Raw genomic sequence first — 16,723 nt, forward strand, 5'->3', positions numbered from 1 at the left:
CGTTGTCCTCAGCTGTTAAAAATAATTGTAATGTATTTTTTTATTCTAAATCTTTCGTAATAGAAGGTCAAGGTTGAAGTTATGAATAAGCAGAAAAATAAACGGAAAATAGAAGGAAAATGACAAACAAACGCTGTGAATGACTCCTTATGTTGTACTCAGCTGTTAAGAATACTTTCCCTTCTTTTAATATCTGTCATTTTTCTCTTTTCATGTTTATACTTTATTTTTTAGTCTTTTATATAGTCCTTATGTATCTTTGTTTATTATTTTCTTTATTTTTTTTCACGACGGGTTTTTCTTTTCTTTTCGCTGCTCGAAAACGCTCAAGACCGTGATGAACAGCTGAAAGAACAGAAGAAAATATAGAAAAGAACAAACAAGGAAAGAAGAAAGGAAAGGGAACGATGGCAGGAAAGCAAAAATAAGAAAAAGAAAAGAAAAGGGAAAGGAAGGAATGAGAGAAAAAAACGAAGAAGGAAAAGGCAAAAAATAATGAATGAAAAGTGAAAGGAAGGAATGAGAGGGAAAAAAACTGAAGAAAAGAAAGAAAAAAATAATGAATAAAAAGGGAAAGGAAGGAATGAGAGAAAAAAACGAAGAAAGAAAGAAGAAAAAAGTGAATGAAAAGGAAAAAGAAGGAATGAGAGAAAAAAAACACAGAAGAAAGAAAAAAAGGAAAAACAATTATAAATGCGATTCGGCAGACTGAAAGAGTAAAGGAAAGGAAGCAGAAGACGGCGCTACAGTAGAACACAGCATAGTACGGCAGGAAAAGTAAAAAAAAGTGAAGTAAAAAAAATGAAAAAGGAATAAAAGTGAAAGCGGAAAAAAGATTAAAACAGACTGGAAATAAGAGATAAGAATTTGCAGGAGAAAGGAGATTACAGAAAAAAATAAGAAAATGCATAAAATAAACACAGTAATACTTAAATACCGATATATAAAAGGAGAGAGAGAGAGAGAGAGAGAGAGAGAGAGAGAGAGAGAGAGAGAGAGAGAGAGAGAGAGAGAGAGAGAGAGAGAGAGAGAGAGAGAGAGAGAGAGAGAGAGAGAGAGAGAGAGAATGTGAAAGATAAATAGATAAAGGAGAACACACACTTACACCAAGCTCTCGTAAACAGCTTCCCCAATTAAATCCAGAAACCATTACCCCCAAAACTTCACCCGCCCCCTCACTACCACCCCGCCCCCTCCCTTCTCCCTCGCTCCCTCTTCCCTCTCCCAGCACACCCACCACAGGGAGCTCGTCTTGGTGGGAAATAAATCACAGCAGACGCCTGACACAGCCTTCCTTGCAGCAACACAGCCGAACCGTCCTCCTAATGCTGGCCGGGAGAAATGACTGCAAGAGGTGTGTGAAGGGTGTGTGGGGGAGGGAGTCGAGGGGGGTAAAGAGGGAGTGGAGATGGGTGAGGAGTGGAGGGGGAGTAAGGGGGAGTGGAAGGGGGTATGGGAGGAGAGGAGGGGGTATGGGGGGAGTTAAGGGTGTATTTGTGTGGGGTTGAGGGTGGTTGTGTGTGTGTGTGTGTGTGTGTGTGTGTGTGTGTCTAACCTAGAGCAAGAATATTTGTTTTATATCTGTCGTATGCTAAAAATATACACTCTCATCCACTCTCTCAGACGTAGCATCAATATCCACTCCACTCCGGTAGCTTTCCCATAAAATACTTGATATAACAAAACTTTTAATATCTGAAAAAATAAAAATAACTTACAACGTCTGAAAAAAATAAACAAATAACGAGAAATATGCACGTCCCTTTCTCCCCCTCCCCCCTTCCTCTCCCCTCCCCAATCATCCAATTAGCAAAAGCACGCGAATAATAGATCCCTAATTACCCCCATTAACATATTTCCTTCGCTCCAGTGCATCACCCGAGTAATTTAATGTAAAAAGAATATACTTACTTCTTTTTTCCTCTCCCCGGGGACTGTCCTCTCTCGTTTGCTGTATTAATATTATTGCTGCTGTTGTTGTTGTTGTTGTTGTTGTTGTTGTTTTGTCTGAAAGGATAAAAATAGTGGCGTTGTTAATTAATGATGATGATGACGGGAAATGATGATGATGGTGATGATGGTGATGATTTTGAGTGTAGTGAGGGAAAGGATAGATACAAACGCACACGTACACACACACACACACACACACACACACACACACACACACACACACACACACACACACACACACACACACACACACACACTACGTATTTCAGTCTGCCCTCTCTCAATCAATTTCTTTTCCTTTTTTTTCTTTTCTTATTTTTCTCCCTTTCTTTCCTTTTCACGTTCTGATTTCCTCTATTTGTATTGTTTTCCAAATAGCCTCTGTGTTCTTTTCTTTCTCTTGCTTTTTCTCTCATTCTTTCTTTTCCTTTGCTGTCCTTCTCTTGTTTTTTTCTAATTTCTTCTTCGCTTTCTTCTATATAGTCACTGTGTATCCTTGTGTATTTTTTTTTCCTTTTCTTCTATCACATTCGTTCATTTCCTGTTTTTTGCCTTATATTTTTTCTGCTCATTGTAATATTTTTTTTTTTACTTCTTCCTAATTCTTCCCCTTTCTGTTTTGTTTTCCTTGATTTTTTATATTTTTTTTCTCTAATCTTTTCGTTTATTCATTTATTTATTTCTGTCTTCTTTAAGTCAGCGGACACAGTGACACATTGCTACCGTAAAGGCGCGGTTTTTGTAGTTTCTCCGTGCTCTGTCTTGATATTTCTTGCACTGTAACCATCCTCAGTCCCAGCGCCCCTCCGCCCCTCACTACGAGTCCGAGGGTGCAGGAAAAGTTAATGCGGATGAGTGACGTGACCTGATTTTCGTTGTACCCAAAAGCGTTGCCGCAGCCTAGTCAATATGATTTCTTCGCCGTCCGTCCTCCACCTCATAATTTCTGTACGCACAACTTTTTCCGATACGATGATGAAGAAAGAGAAAAAGAAAAGGGAAGAGAAGGGAGAGGGCATTTTTTTTGTGTGTGTGCTTTCTTTCGTTGCATTTTTTTTTAGTATCCCAACTGGTTAACACTCTAAGATTCATACATTCCGTCTCATCACATATTCATAGTTTCTTCCTACTCCCAGACTTTTGTTAATTTGGTTTCATTATTTTTTGGATTCTACTTATTTGAATTTACCTTTTTTTTTCTTTTTCTTGCCTTTTCTTGATCCTCAGCATCGTTCTCCTCTGCAGTGACCAAACTGAAATTACTTGTGAATGTTTCCTTGTCTATTTTTATATGCTCATCGCTTTTCTAAATGAGTTTTTGTATACTTCTCTTTATTTCCTCCCTATACATACAATTTTGCTTACATACCTACACACATTTCCATAATAATTTCCATGAAGAGAGATAAAAAAGTGTTACGCTAACGTGAAATGAATAAGTGACACAGATCGACATGAATTTCCGAGCACATGTGACGACGCGCTGGAAAGGTGACGCCTCCGATGCCGTGAAAAAATAATGAACTCTGACAATGAAAAATTACGCTGCTTTTAGCTACGAGACAATAGATATGAATTTACTATGAAGAGATCGATGAAATAAAACTTCACTTACACTGAAAAGAGTGAAAAGGCGCACCTAACATAACCAAATGTGGGGTTACGGGGTACAAACTTGGCGAAGGGACTGTTTTTGTGCCTCGAGCGACGGTAGCGGGCTAAAGAGTAGCCTATCAAAATTTTTTGCTTTTATTAATAAATGATCCACGAGACATCCTAGAGTTGAATCAATGTATGTGCTTATCTTTGTATTCATTCATACACACACTGGTAATATTTTTATGGTGTCTGATTCACTTAATTGAATGAAATTCTATTGTGATAAACAGTCACAAATTCCTGTCACTAGTAAAATTGAGAGTAGTAATGTAAGTTTTGCCTCCATGAAATATACATAAATAATAGATAAATATGAAAGCTCACGAGGTCACAATAAGTGACATCAGCTGCTTTGCGCAGTAATAATATGCTTATCTAAGGTGTCTGATACCCGCAAAATGGTGTGCGCTGCTGCCTCGGCCCACAGTTGTCTTATAAAATATGAGCATATTTTCATATTATTGTTCTGTTGTTATTGAATGTTTTGTTCAAGAAAAATAATACTCATAATTTTAGTTAGTTTTTGGTTATAAGGATTCTTTACGAAATACAATTATAACATTACCGCCTATAAGTTAGGAGACGTACTGAATCCTGGATCGGCTATGGTGATGTTAGGTGCGCCTATTGCAAGACGACAGAATTGCAGAAAATATCACATTCAATGGATTGAAAGAATAACAAAAATATAACATAAAAACTATAGAAGGAAGATTTTTTTTTACAGCATAGGAAGCAGCTCAAGGATAACAACAACAACAACGATAACAGCAACAACAACAAAAAACACACACACACTAGGCGATGCCCTAAATAAAAGAAAAAAGAACGAGAGGTCAGAAGAGAGGTTACCAGATTTTGCCAGCGGAAGGGATAAAGAATGAAGATGCTAATTGACTCTTGCATAGGGAATTTGGATAGAAATAGGATGAGCGAGAGTAGAAAGTCGTGTGCAGCAGAAAACCATTTTGGGGTTCAAGAAATATGAAAGTGTCGCAAGGCGTGCGCAGGAAATGATCGCTGTTTGATGTTTTCTGGGATAGCGGCGCCGTGTGTGTATGTGTGTATGTGTACGTGTGTATGTGTAATGCATCCTCCTCCTTGCTCGATGCAGCTCACTTTAATAAACCAAAATAGCTAGATGGATGGCAAGTGAGGTGTGTGTGTAAAAATGTCGCCATCTATATATCTATCTACTTTTTGAGGTGTGTGTGTAAAAATGTTGCTATCTATATATCTATCTACTTTTCTCTATCTATCTGTCTATCTATCTACCTACTTTTCTCTATATATCTATCTACCTGTCTATCTATCTATTTACCTACCTATCTTCCTTTCTCTTTATCCATATATTGATAGTTATTGAAAAGGAAACCGGAGTGACAGATGTTGACGTTGATTTTCCTTCCACTCAGAAAACAACTTGACATCCAAAGACCTCGAGCTAGAACAGAAAAAGGAGCGTAATAGTCCAGTAAATCTAGCATAAAATTGTGCCCAACCTAAAACAAATTGCAATAGATTGTTTCTCACTTCTGAGTGACTTGACTAGTCCTCAGGTACATCATACTAAAAATCCCCATGAATCCATGTGGTGGAAGGGGGTCAACGGCGGCCATTTTGGAATTTTCTTAAAAGTCATATATCTGGTAAAATAATAGTTTTATCAGGAAACACAACTCAATAAAAATTGTTCAGAATTGATTGTTTTATAGCAATGGCAGGTTATTTTACAAAGATAAATAAATATATAGGAAAAAATAATAAAATATTAAATTTTGATTGCTGATTTTATTTTCAAAGACATATTCCTCAGAACTAGTGGCATCCATGACAAAATGCATCGAAGTAAAAATTGTAGAACAAACTTTCCTCTTTTGAAATATATATACAAGTTTATGCATATTTTAAAAATTGACAAAGTTATGAGGGAAAATATACAGAAAGCCAAGATTGTTGCTTGCTTCTTACTGGTGCATCCCAGTCAGCTGATCGCCTGACTCGCTCAGTACAGAGCATGAAGAATGTGGAAGGTGGCAACACGTGATATTCCCATATCATCACTTTTCTTGTAAGTATGTTGCTACCTACGTCATTAATGGCTTTTATAATATTACAAGTGCTAAGTTAACATACTGGCAAAGTGATGATATTATTATTATTATTATTATTATTATTATTATTAGTAGTAGTAGTAGTAGCAGTTGTAGTAGTATTGTTGCTGTTGTTTTGTTGTTGCTGCTGCTGTTGTAAGTAGTAGTAGTAGTAGTAGTAGTAGTAGTAGTAGTAGTAGAGCACAGAAAATGTTAAAAGAATTAATGACAAATATTAGGTTAGTCTAATAAATTTACAGTGTAGCCTATTGTATACAGGTTGTGACACGAGTTTTGCAAATACTTTTAGAGGTGAAAGCACGTGTTATTTTAAGTTGGAGATGCTCTATGATCATATGCTATTAATTTTGAACACCATAGCTTAGGAGAGTTATAGTTATTATTATTATTATTATTATTATTATTATTATTATTATTATTATTATTATTATTATTATTATTATTATTATTATTATTGTTATTATTATTATTATTATTATTATTATTATTATTATTATTATTATTATTATTATTATTATTATTATTATTATTATTATTATTATTATTATTTTATTATTATCATTATTATTATTATTATTAGTAGTAGTAGTAGTATTGTTGTTGTTTTGCTGTTGCTGCTGCTGTTGTAAGTAGTAGTAGTAGTAGTAGTAGTAGTAGTAGTAGTAGTAGTACAGCATAGAAAATGATAAAGAATTAATGACAAATATTAGGTTAGTCTAATAAATTTACAGTGTAGCCTATTGTATACAGGTTGTGACACGAGTTTTGCAAATACTTTTAGAGGTGAAAGCACGTGTTACTTTAAGTTTCATTATTTGTAAGATGAAAAAAAAACTTTTTTGTGCAATTTGGTTTCTGAAATGAAGGGAAAAAAACCTTTTCATAGCATGACACTAATTATTACTAAGTGTTGAGAAACATTATAATGTAATAAATTTTAAGGTTTGACTGGAGGTATTTATTATTATTTTTTTAAGGATGGCTTTTTGTATATTTTCCCTCATAACTTTGTCAATTTTTAAAATATGCATAAACTTGTATATATATTTCAAAAGAGGAAAGTTTGTTCTACAATTTTTACTTCGATGCATTTTGTCATGGATGCCACTAGTTCTGAGGAATATGTCTTTGAAAATAAAATCAGCAATCAAAATTTAATATTTTATTATTTTTTCCTATATATTTATTTATCTTTGTAAAATAACCTGCCATTGCTATAAAACAATCAATTCTGAACAATTTTTATTGAGTTGTGTTTCCTGATAAAACTATTATTTTACCAGATATATGACTTTTAAGAAAATTCCAAATGGCCGTTGACCCCCTTCCACCACATGGATTCATGGGGATTTTTAGTATGATGTACCTGAGGACTAGTCAAGTCACTCAGAAGTGAGAAACAATCTATTGCAATTTGTTTTAGGTTGAACCCTAGATTTACTGGACTATAAGAGTACCGTTCAAATATAATGTAAAGAAAAACAATGCTGTGAGTAAGGAGTCAGAGAGACCTCGGCGCTGGCTTACTTGTCTCCCGCGTCAGTCAGATTTTCCATCCATTTAGAAAACAACTTGACATCCAAAGGTCAGAAAACTAGAATGGGGAAAGAGAGGGGCAAGAGTACCGTTCAAATATAATGTTAAGAAGAATAAAGTAGTGAGTACAGAGTCGGAGTGAGACCTTGACGTTGGTTTAGTTGTCTCTCACGCCCGTCACTCTCCTTTCCCCGCCACACACGCGCGCTGCAAGTTAGCTCGCCTTAATATATTCTTCCTCCCGCTCGCCAACCCCGGGATAAGAAGGCTACAAACTTTGCCTCCTTAGCAGACACACGTAAACTAACCTTGATTTTACTGCTGACAACTTACTGGGTGTATACATGTTTAGATTTGAAGATATGAGTGTTAAGGTCCACTAATTATTATAGTTCACTTGTTTTTGCTTAATCCAGTACGTCATTTCTTTACATACGGTGATTTTGTCTTTTTTGTTTTTCTTTTGTATACTAATGATTTCTGTGCGAGTGCTTGCCTGCCTGCCTGTCTGTCTGTCTGTCTGTATTTCAGCTTGTGTATCTATGTCATTATCTGTGCTTTGCTATGTCTTTCTATGTGTCTGTGTTGTGTCTGTCTGTCTGTTTGTCTGTCTTCCGGTCGGTCAGTCTGTGCGTGTCTACTTTCTCTGGCTTTACACATCCTCCTCCTCCTCTGTTTTTGCTCCTCCCTCCCTCCCTCCTGTCTGTCTGTCTCTCTGTCTCTCGGTCTGTCACTGTGAGGATTTATCTACTTCTTGTTCTCGTTCTTTACACATGCTCTCTGTCTCTACACGTTCCTCCTACAATCGTTCCCGCCTCCCTCGTTCCATTACTTCCTCCACTTGTTAAAATGTGCCGCAAACTTTTCTCGTTATCGTTCGCCGCACACCTTTGATTCACATTTTTACTTCTAAGCTAATTCTTCACACTCGCTCGCGTTAATTATTCTGTATTGTGCGCGGTAAAGAAAGCGTTTTTTGTAAGTTCATGATTGCTTTTTTTTTACGAGGTAATCACGCGGGAACGTATTTTTTTTTTTACTCGATTCCAGTATTTTGTTTCGTAAATATAATCTGAGTGGAAGAAATACGTGGTTCAGATTTATGATTGTTTTCCTTCAACAGCTACGCGTAAGTATTCAAGAGTTTTCCCGACACACATTCAGCATCATATACATTTCGATACGTTTTATGATCTCTATTTATAATTTGAATACACGAACTGTATTGTCAGCGGAATGAAACTATATATGATTCGGTTTTATGATAATTTTTCTTTCGTCACGGTAAACCTAAAGTTCCTGTTTTTTATTTTTTTCAGACGCATTTACAGCCTGCATTCATCATATTATACCATCTGCACTGCTCAAAATGATCCATTTCTAGCAGTTTCTTCAAATGATTCTTTTGAACTAAATTTTGATGCAAAACAAAAATTATTAATATTAGTAGCAGTCTGTGCACATAATATTTTTTTTCTCTAATATCATTAATTGGTCAGCGTGCAGGCCCCGCATTCACCTCGCCATGGACAACGTCGGTTCGAGTCCCTACGCTACCTGGGATTTTTCAGTCACCGCCGAGTGGCCTAAGACTACCCACATGCTGTCCAGAAGACCACACATCAACCCGGACTCTAGAAGAAACCGTCTAAGTGAATCAAGAATGAGTTCCGGGGGGGAGCATGAGCCAAGCATAACTGGCGCCACTATAACAAAAAAAAAAAAAAATGCCTGCGCCACGACGGGCTTGGGCCGACCACTACGCCCCTGAAGAGAGCCTACCGGCGCTACAGGCGGAGAGATAAGAAATAAATAAATAAATAAGTAAATAAATAAATAAATAAGTAAATAAATAAATAAATAAAGCATTATAATACAGGTTCCTTGATCCCAATCACGGGAACCTAATTATTTCGGTATTTATTTCTTATTATATTTCATCCATTTTGTCTCTTTACTGAAATCTATCAACTTGTTCAACAGTTCCCAGCATACCTCTAACGTTTCCCCTAATACCTCTCCCTTTCTCCCTAACAGGTGCGGGAGCCATTTCTCAGGCAAGAAGAGGGTGGTGCCGGTGAAACTGTAGCCGCGGCATATTCTCGTTGCCTTCCTCCCTCACACATGACTGACAGGCCAACTATACCTCGGGACCCGCCACGCCTGCCTCTGACACCCTGAGACAGGAGCGGCCTCGCCTGTGACTGCTGCTGCTGCCTAACGCATCCCTCAGATCCCAGGCGTTGTGAGCACCCTCGGCAGCATCAGTCAGAGCGTCGTTTGTGGGAGAGACAACACGTAACGATGACGGGTTTACGTGTTTCTGAGATGACTTAAGAGTAGCGCTGCCTCTGAATGCTCTTGCTGCTGCTACTAACACAACAACCCTCAGATCCAAGGCGTTATGAGCATCTTCAGGACCATCAGTCAGACCGCGTTAGGGAGAGAGAGAGACGACACGCAAGGCAGCCAGAAGCACGTGTTCGTACCATCACTAAGGAATCAAGGGCAACCGTGAATGCATCTGATCCTTAACAAGACGAGTACTCCACTTGATGTTCTCAGACGCCTCCGCCTATCACATCAACAATTTCCAGAGGTCGAAAGGGATATTACTCGGGTCCTCATTAGTGTTTTCCGTGTTCAGGTTACAGAAGCTTTGTCAGACTCTCACTAGTTATACAAGTATCTATGGAAATACCCGCAACTCCTATGAAAGCCATATAAAATGTGTGTTCTTGTGCGTCGAAATGTTTAAGTGTGTGGGGTATATATAGAAAGCATTTGTAGCTATGCATGTGTCTGCTTCTTCACAACACAACACGTGAAAGAAAAGAACGATTCAGGCAAAGTCAAATTCACCCTTCGACTCAGACTTCATTTGCGAGAGTGAGGCAGGCGACAGTTTACTCTTCCTCGTCTCTTTCTCACTCGTTTGCCGCTGCTCTCAAATTTGTCTTGTCGGAGGGCGCGCAAGCATCACCAGGCCTTGTGTTGCTCTCTCGGTTTTCCCTTTAGTGTTCCCTGACTCCAGTTTCTTCCACTTTCAGAAGTTTTCTGCCGCATTACCTCCGTCTAGACACAGATACACACACTGATACCTATATACACACACACAGATACAGACAAACAGGCAAAGACAGACACGGATAGAGAGGTTCACATTAAGTAGACAGACAGACGACAGACAGAGAGCAATTATTCCCCTAAACATACAAACCCCATCAATTTGACATACACAAGCGAAGAAGAGAAAGAACCGGAACGAAGGCAGAGAGACGTACTAAAGACTGACACAAAGACAGCTGCAGACAGGCACATAAGAGTAAGCAAATCGAGAGAGATAACTAAGACAGGAGCGACTGAAAGAATGTAAAAAAAGAGAAAAAAATACACAGAGAGGTGGATAAGAGAGAGAAAGAAAGCGTAAATACACGAAGATGAGTAGGAGACCAGAGACAGAATGAAGGAAAAGACAGAAAAAACACACAAATAGAAAGAGGTGGATAGGAGAATGAAAGGAGGCGTAAATACACATAGATAACTAAGAGACGAAAAACAAAAAGAAGACAGAAAAAGAGATAACTAAGATACGATAAACAAAAACAAGATAAAGAAAAAAAGACCCAAAAACACAAATAACGATACGGATAAGAGAGATAAACCGTGAATCCACTGAGATAAGAAAGAGATGAGCGAAAGAATGAAGAATAAAAAAGACACACAGAAAAGAAACAAACATAGAGAGGTGGACAAGAGAATGAAGGAAGCCGTAAATAAAAAGTGATAACAAAAACAGACGAGGCGAAGGAGTGAAAGAAAAGAAAAACACAGAAAAATCACTCACACACAAGCATAAAGAAACGGAAAAGACAGAGAGAGAAAGAGAGAAGAAGATGCAGACGTAAGACACAGAAGGACACAGACAAACACAGACACAGACACGGAGAGATACAGAGACAGAGAGAGTTGGCAGAGGCAGATAAGACGTTTAAGCATATTCAGAAGCCTCTCCTGCCTGATGAGACAAAGGGAGAAGGGAAACAACGGCGGCCCATTTTAATCAGAACTCACACACACACACACACACACACACACACACACACACACACACACACACACACACACACACACACACTTGCCCTTTTTCGAGCGTCTGCAAGTGTGTCCCGTCGCTCCTGGCCGACTTACAAAGGACTTACTTTTCTTATCTTTCTCTATCTTTATCTCTCTCCCTCTCTCTCTCTCTCACTCACTCTCTCTCGGTCGCTCACTCCCCGCCTTTCATTTTTTTTCTTTCTCACGTCTCCAACTTCCCATTTTTCTCTCTTTCGCCTTTCTGTCATCAAGGATTCTTTTTCTAGCTTCATCTTTCTCTGTCTCTCTTTTTTTTTTCTTCTTCGATTCTCTGCTTCAACTTCTCATCTTGGTTGTATTTTTTTTTTAGGGGGGGTCTCGAATTTTTATTTATGTCTATTTCCTTTTCTGTTTCCTTTTCTTCACTGTGTTATTTTTCATTTTAACTTTTTTTCCCATTTCCTAGATTTGAACCTCTTGTCTTTCCTTCTTTCTTTCTCTCGTCTCATTCTTTGTTACTACTGTTGCTTTCTTTCTTTCCTCTTCTCTCTTTCTTATTATTTTATTCCTCGCCTCTTGATATCTTCGTTTATACTGTATATATTTTCCCTTTGTGTTTTATTTATCGTTTCTGAAGCGTCGCATTTTCGTTCCCTTCGTCTCTAGTTTTCTTTTCTCTCCCTTTTTTGCGTTCCTTTGTCTCGCTGTCCATCTGTTTGTCCTCCTTTTTTGTGTCTCTTGTTTGTCTGAGTCCGTCTGTCTGTCTGTCTGTCTGTCTGTATCTGTTTGTATATCTCTCTCTAAGGGTGAAAATTAACAGAAGAATCCGTTTCGCTCTTTACAACATTCTCTTTTCCTCTTTGTTCTGTATGTTTGTCTGTGTCTGTTTGTCTGTCTCTCTACGGGTGGTAATCAACAGAAGGGTCAGTTTCCTCTATAACATACCATTCTCCCTTTTTCTCTGTCTGTTTGTCTGTCTGTCTGTCTGTGTCTGTCTACGGCTCAGAATCAACAGAAGGGTCAGTTTCCTCTACAACAGGGGTTCCCAACCTGGGGTACATGTACCACCAGTGGTACATTTGCACTTTTCAGGGGGTACATTGGGTCCGAGAGAATAACCACTACTGTACAATACATGGTGTTGTAATCTGCATTCAATTTCACTGTCATGTTTTTTTTTTTTTTTTAATTTCCTCATTTTAGTAAGCAAAACTGTTATCTAAATTATATCATCAGTTTACACATACAGATTTCATTATAAAATAACATAATAATATTACAATTTCATCTTTTTTATTCTAAATTTTTAGGGGTACACGGGAACTTATAAAAATGCCCAAGGGGTACAGAGGAACAAAAAGGTTGGGAACCCCTGCTCTACAACATACCATTCTCCCTTTTTTTCTGTCTGTCTGTCTATGTATCTGTCTGTCTACGGCTCAGAATCAACAGAAGGGTCAGTTTCCTCTACAATATTCCGAGTGGCTTAAAACTACCCACATGCTGTCCAGAAGACCACCTATCAACCCGTACTCTAGATTCTAGGATTAAAGATGAGCTCCGGGAGGGCAGCATGAGACAATGCAAGATGGCGCCACTATAAACACTCGCCTGTGCCAGAACGGGTTGGGCCGACCATCAGGCCCCACCGGGAAGAAGCTTTGGACCGACCATCAGGATCCACCGGGAAGAAGCCTACCGGCGCAATAGGCCAAGACGTAAAAAAAAAAAAAAAAAAAAAAAAATATATATATAATCTGCCTGTCTGTTTCTGTCTCTCTAAGACTTACAATCAACAGAAGGGTCAGTTTCCTCTACAATACTCTACAATACAATCTTATTTATGTCTGTCTCTGTCTATCTGTCTGTCTGTTTCTGTCTCTCTAAGGTTCACAATCAACAGAAGAGTAAGTTTCCTCTACAATACTCTACAATGCAATCTTATTTCTGTCTGTCTGTGTGTCTATCTGTCTGTTTCTCTCTCTCTCTCTCTCTCTCTCTCTCTCTCTCTCTCTCTCTCTCTCTCTCTCTCTCTCTCTCTCTCTCTCTCTCTCTCTCTCTCTCTCTCTCTCTCAAATGGTGTCGATTAACAAAAGGACCCTGTTTCGCTCTATACAATATTCATTTTCCACTATTCTCTCTCTGTCTGTCTGTCCGTCTGTTTATCTGTCTCTCTACGGGTGGCAATTAGCAGAAGATGCCGTTTCTCTCTCTACAACGGTGCTTTCTCCCCTTTTCTTAGGTCCTTGCCATAACGTATAGCGAGGCATACACAAGGTCAGGATATTTTCAGCTCCAACTTTTGCTTTAATATTTGTGCGCCAGTTTCAATGCCAATAGTTTTTCCCTTTCGAGGGGTCACGCGCTGCCGATTACCCTCTATGCGTTTTATGACGATTCTCTATTGGTCAAAGTTATTTCCTGTGTTTCCTTTTGCTTTCCCTTTCTCCCACTCTCCCTCTCGTCCTCTCTCTCTCTCCCTCTCTTCGTTTCTTCCGGGTGTATCAATGTTTTCTTTCTTTTCTTCTTGTTTTTTTATTTATTTTTCCTCCCCTGTCGCCTCTATTCCTCCGTCTCCCTCTCCTTTTTTTCTCTCTTCTTCTTCCTCTTTCGTATCGTCAGTCATTCTCTCCTTCCCTTATTCTTTATGTTGCTCTCTTCCTGGCTCGGATTTCTTCCCCACTTCACTTTTGACCTTAAATCTCTCTCTCTCTCTCTCTCTCTCTCTCTCTCTCTCTCTCTCTCTCTCTCTCTCTCTCTCTCTCTCTCTCTCTCTCTCTCTCTCTCTCTCTCTCTCTCTCTCTCTCTCTCTCTCTCTCTCTCTCTCTCCATCTTTTTTCTCTTCCTTTCTCTTCCCCTCTCTTCCTTTCTCTTCCCTTTTCTTCCCCTCTTTTCCTTTCTCTTCCCCTCTCTTCCTTTCTCTTCCCTTCCCTTTCCCTCTCTTCCTTTCTCTTCCCCTCTCTCACTCTCTCCCTTTCTTTCCCTCTGTGTCTTTCATAAAATTATCGTTACTTTTCCGTGCATCTTTTTACCCTGAACGTTTCCTGAGCTTGATGACCATTACCTGACGAGATGAAAGCCCCTCTCTCATATGTGTTAAAGTGCCCGAGACCTTCCAAAGCACAACGTAATCTCGGAGTCAAACGAGATATACAATGGCACCTAATCTTGAGAAAATCAACTTAATAAAAATAGCAAACAAATACGAATCAACAAAAGACCAAAAACAAAATCATGCAGCCTATCTAAGACATGACGAAATGGCTACAAAAAATATGAGAGGCGTGAATGTCCTTCGAAAATACTTAATAAGAATAGTACACAAATAGGAGTCAAGAAAAGACCAAATTAGATTCAATATATATCGTCGTGAAGTTTATTTGTTTCGTTCCTCTTCACACAGTTTGTTATAGTGAAAAACGAAGAAGTCTCACTACCTTAGAATCCTGCCTCGTTTGTACTAAAGGTAACTATGGCATCTACAGCAAGTGAGAGCGAAAGGGAGGAGGGAAAAAGTGTTGGTAGGGTATTTCGGCTCTAGTCTTACATAAACAAGCCAATCCAACCAACAAGGAAGATGATGAAATGGCTAAAAAACTAACATGAGAGAAAACCTGTGTGAAGGAGGCCAACCAAGTTTATTCAACCAACCCAAAAATAATGATGAAATAGCTGCAAAAACACAGTAGAAGGACAAATGAAAATGAAAAGCCAAACACACTATTCAACTTACCCGAAACAATAAATGGCAAAAAACAGAAGTGGTGTGTATGAGTTTCGATAGTAATAAATAACAGCAGTAGCTACTTAAATATGAAGCAGCAATAGACCGAAAAAGCTTAGTCACCCCAAAAGAAAATGATGAAATGGCTGAAAAACAAGACAAAGCAAAACAACAACAACAACAACAACAACAGGTGGGTATGTGTGTGTAATAGCCAGGAAAAGCTTATTCACCCCAAAAGAAAATGATGAAATGGCTGAAAAACAAGACAAAGCAAAACAACAACAACAACAACAGGTGTGTATGTGTGTGTAAAGGCGCCATAAAAATCCACTCCCATCTTAAGTCAGGAAGCTTGGCAGGCCGTTATGCTCTCCTGAAGCGCGTGTCTACATAATGGAATAGCGCGCGCAGGTCCCGACTCCCTCTCTTGACGCCGCCTCCTCCGATATTAACGCGAGAGAAGCTGTCAGCGCGAACTCTCTCCCTGTCACTTAGCTCCCTCGCCTCCCTGTCTACCTGTCCGCCCGCCCCTTATTGCTGCTGTTTTGTGTGCTGCAGGTGTTCCCGTCACGCAGGGCGGCGCTGTACCGTGTTGTTTTATGTGCTCCTGATGTCTCTTTATTTATCTCTCTGCCTCCCTCTCCCTCTTCCTCTTTGATTGATTTTTTCTATTTCTGTGGTTTTGGTGGGTAATGGTTGTTGGTGGTTTTGGTTGGTGTGGTGAATTTGGTTTTATAAGTCGTCCCATGAAATATTCCTTCTTTTCCTTTCCTTTCCTTTCCTTTCCTTTCCTTTCCTTTCCTTTCCTTTCCTTTCCTTTCCTTTCCTTTCCTTTCCTTTTCCTTTCCTTTCCTTTCCTTTCCTTTCCTTTCCTTTCCTTTCCTTTCCTTTCCTTTCCTTTCCTTTCCTTTTCCTTTCCTTTCCTTTCCTTTCCTTTCCTTTCCTTTCCTTTTCCTTTCCTTTCCTTTCCTTTCCTTTCCTTTCCTTTCCTTCCTTCCTTCCTTCCTTCCTTCCTTCCTTCCCTTCCTTCCTTCCTTCCTTCCCTTCCGTCCTTCCTTCCTTCCTTCCTTCCTTCCCTTCCCTTCCCTTCCCTTTCTTTCCTTTCCTTTCCTTTCCTTCCTTTCCTTCCTTCTTTCCTTTCCTTCCTTCCTTCCTTCCTTACCTTACCTTCCCTTCCCTTTCCTTTCCTTTCCTTTCCTTTCCTTTCCTTTCCTTTCCTTTCCTTTCCTTTCTTTCCCTTCCCTTCCCTTTCCTTTCCTTTCCTTTCCTTTCCTTTCTTTCTTTCTTTCTTTCTTTCTTTCTTTCTTTCTTTTTTTCTTTCCTTCTTTCTTTTTTCTTTCTTTCTTTCTTTCATTTTTCCTTCCTTTATCCCTCTTCCTCTTTCTCTTTCATTCTTTCTCTCTTTCTTTTCTTCTTTACCTCTCTCTCTTTCAACATCTTTGTCCGTTTGATGGGAGACGATCGTTTCTGGTCTTGGTCTGTGGCTTAAGTTCTCCAGGTCGTCGAATGTATGTCGTGCGCTGGCTTTTGTACACATAAATCACATTCACTCCACTCTTACAGTTTTAAGCGTAATAATCATTCCTCGTTCTCGTGTCTGCGTTTCCTAACAGATCCAGTCTTATAGGTCAACAACAGCGTGCTTCCGCCTCTATTT

The 16,723-nt window shown here is 39.0% G+C and overlaps 1 long non-coding RNA gene across 1 annotated transcript in view; it reads right to left on the minus strand.

The window, feature by feature from the left end:
• The window catches only part of LOC127000449 (uncharacterized), a 129,098-nt gene extending 127,028 nt beyond the window's left edge, over positions 1–2,070 (minus strand). The window contains exon 1 of the long non-coding RNA XR_007754047.1: positions 1,912–2,070. This is a non-coding gene — a long non-coding RNA (uncharacterized LOC127000449). The remainder of the gene's footprint in view (positions 1–1,911) is intronic.
• Between the last annotated feature and the right edge of the window lie 14,653 nt (positions 2,071–16,723).

Source organism: Eriocheir sinensis, chromosome 18, assembly GCF_024679095.1.
Source record: "Eriocheir sinensis breed Jianghai 21 chromosome 18, ASM2467909v1, whole genome shotgun sequence".
NCBI lineage: Eukaryota > Metazoa > Arthropoda > Malacostraca > Decapoda > Varunidae > Eriocheir > Eriocheir sinensis.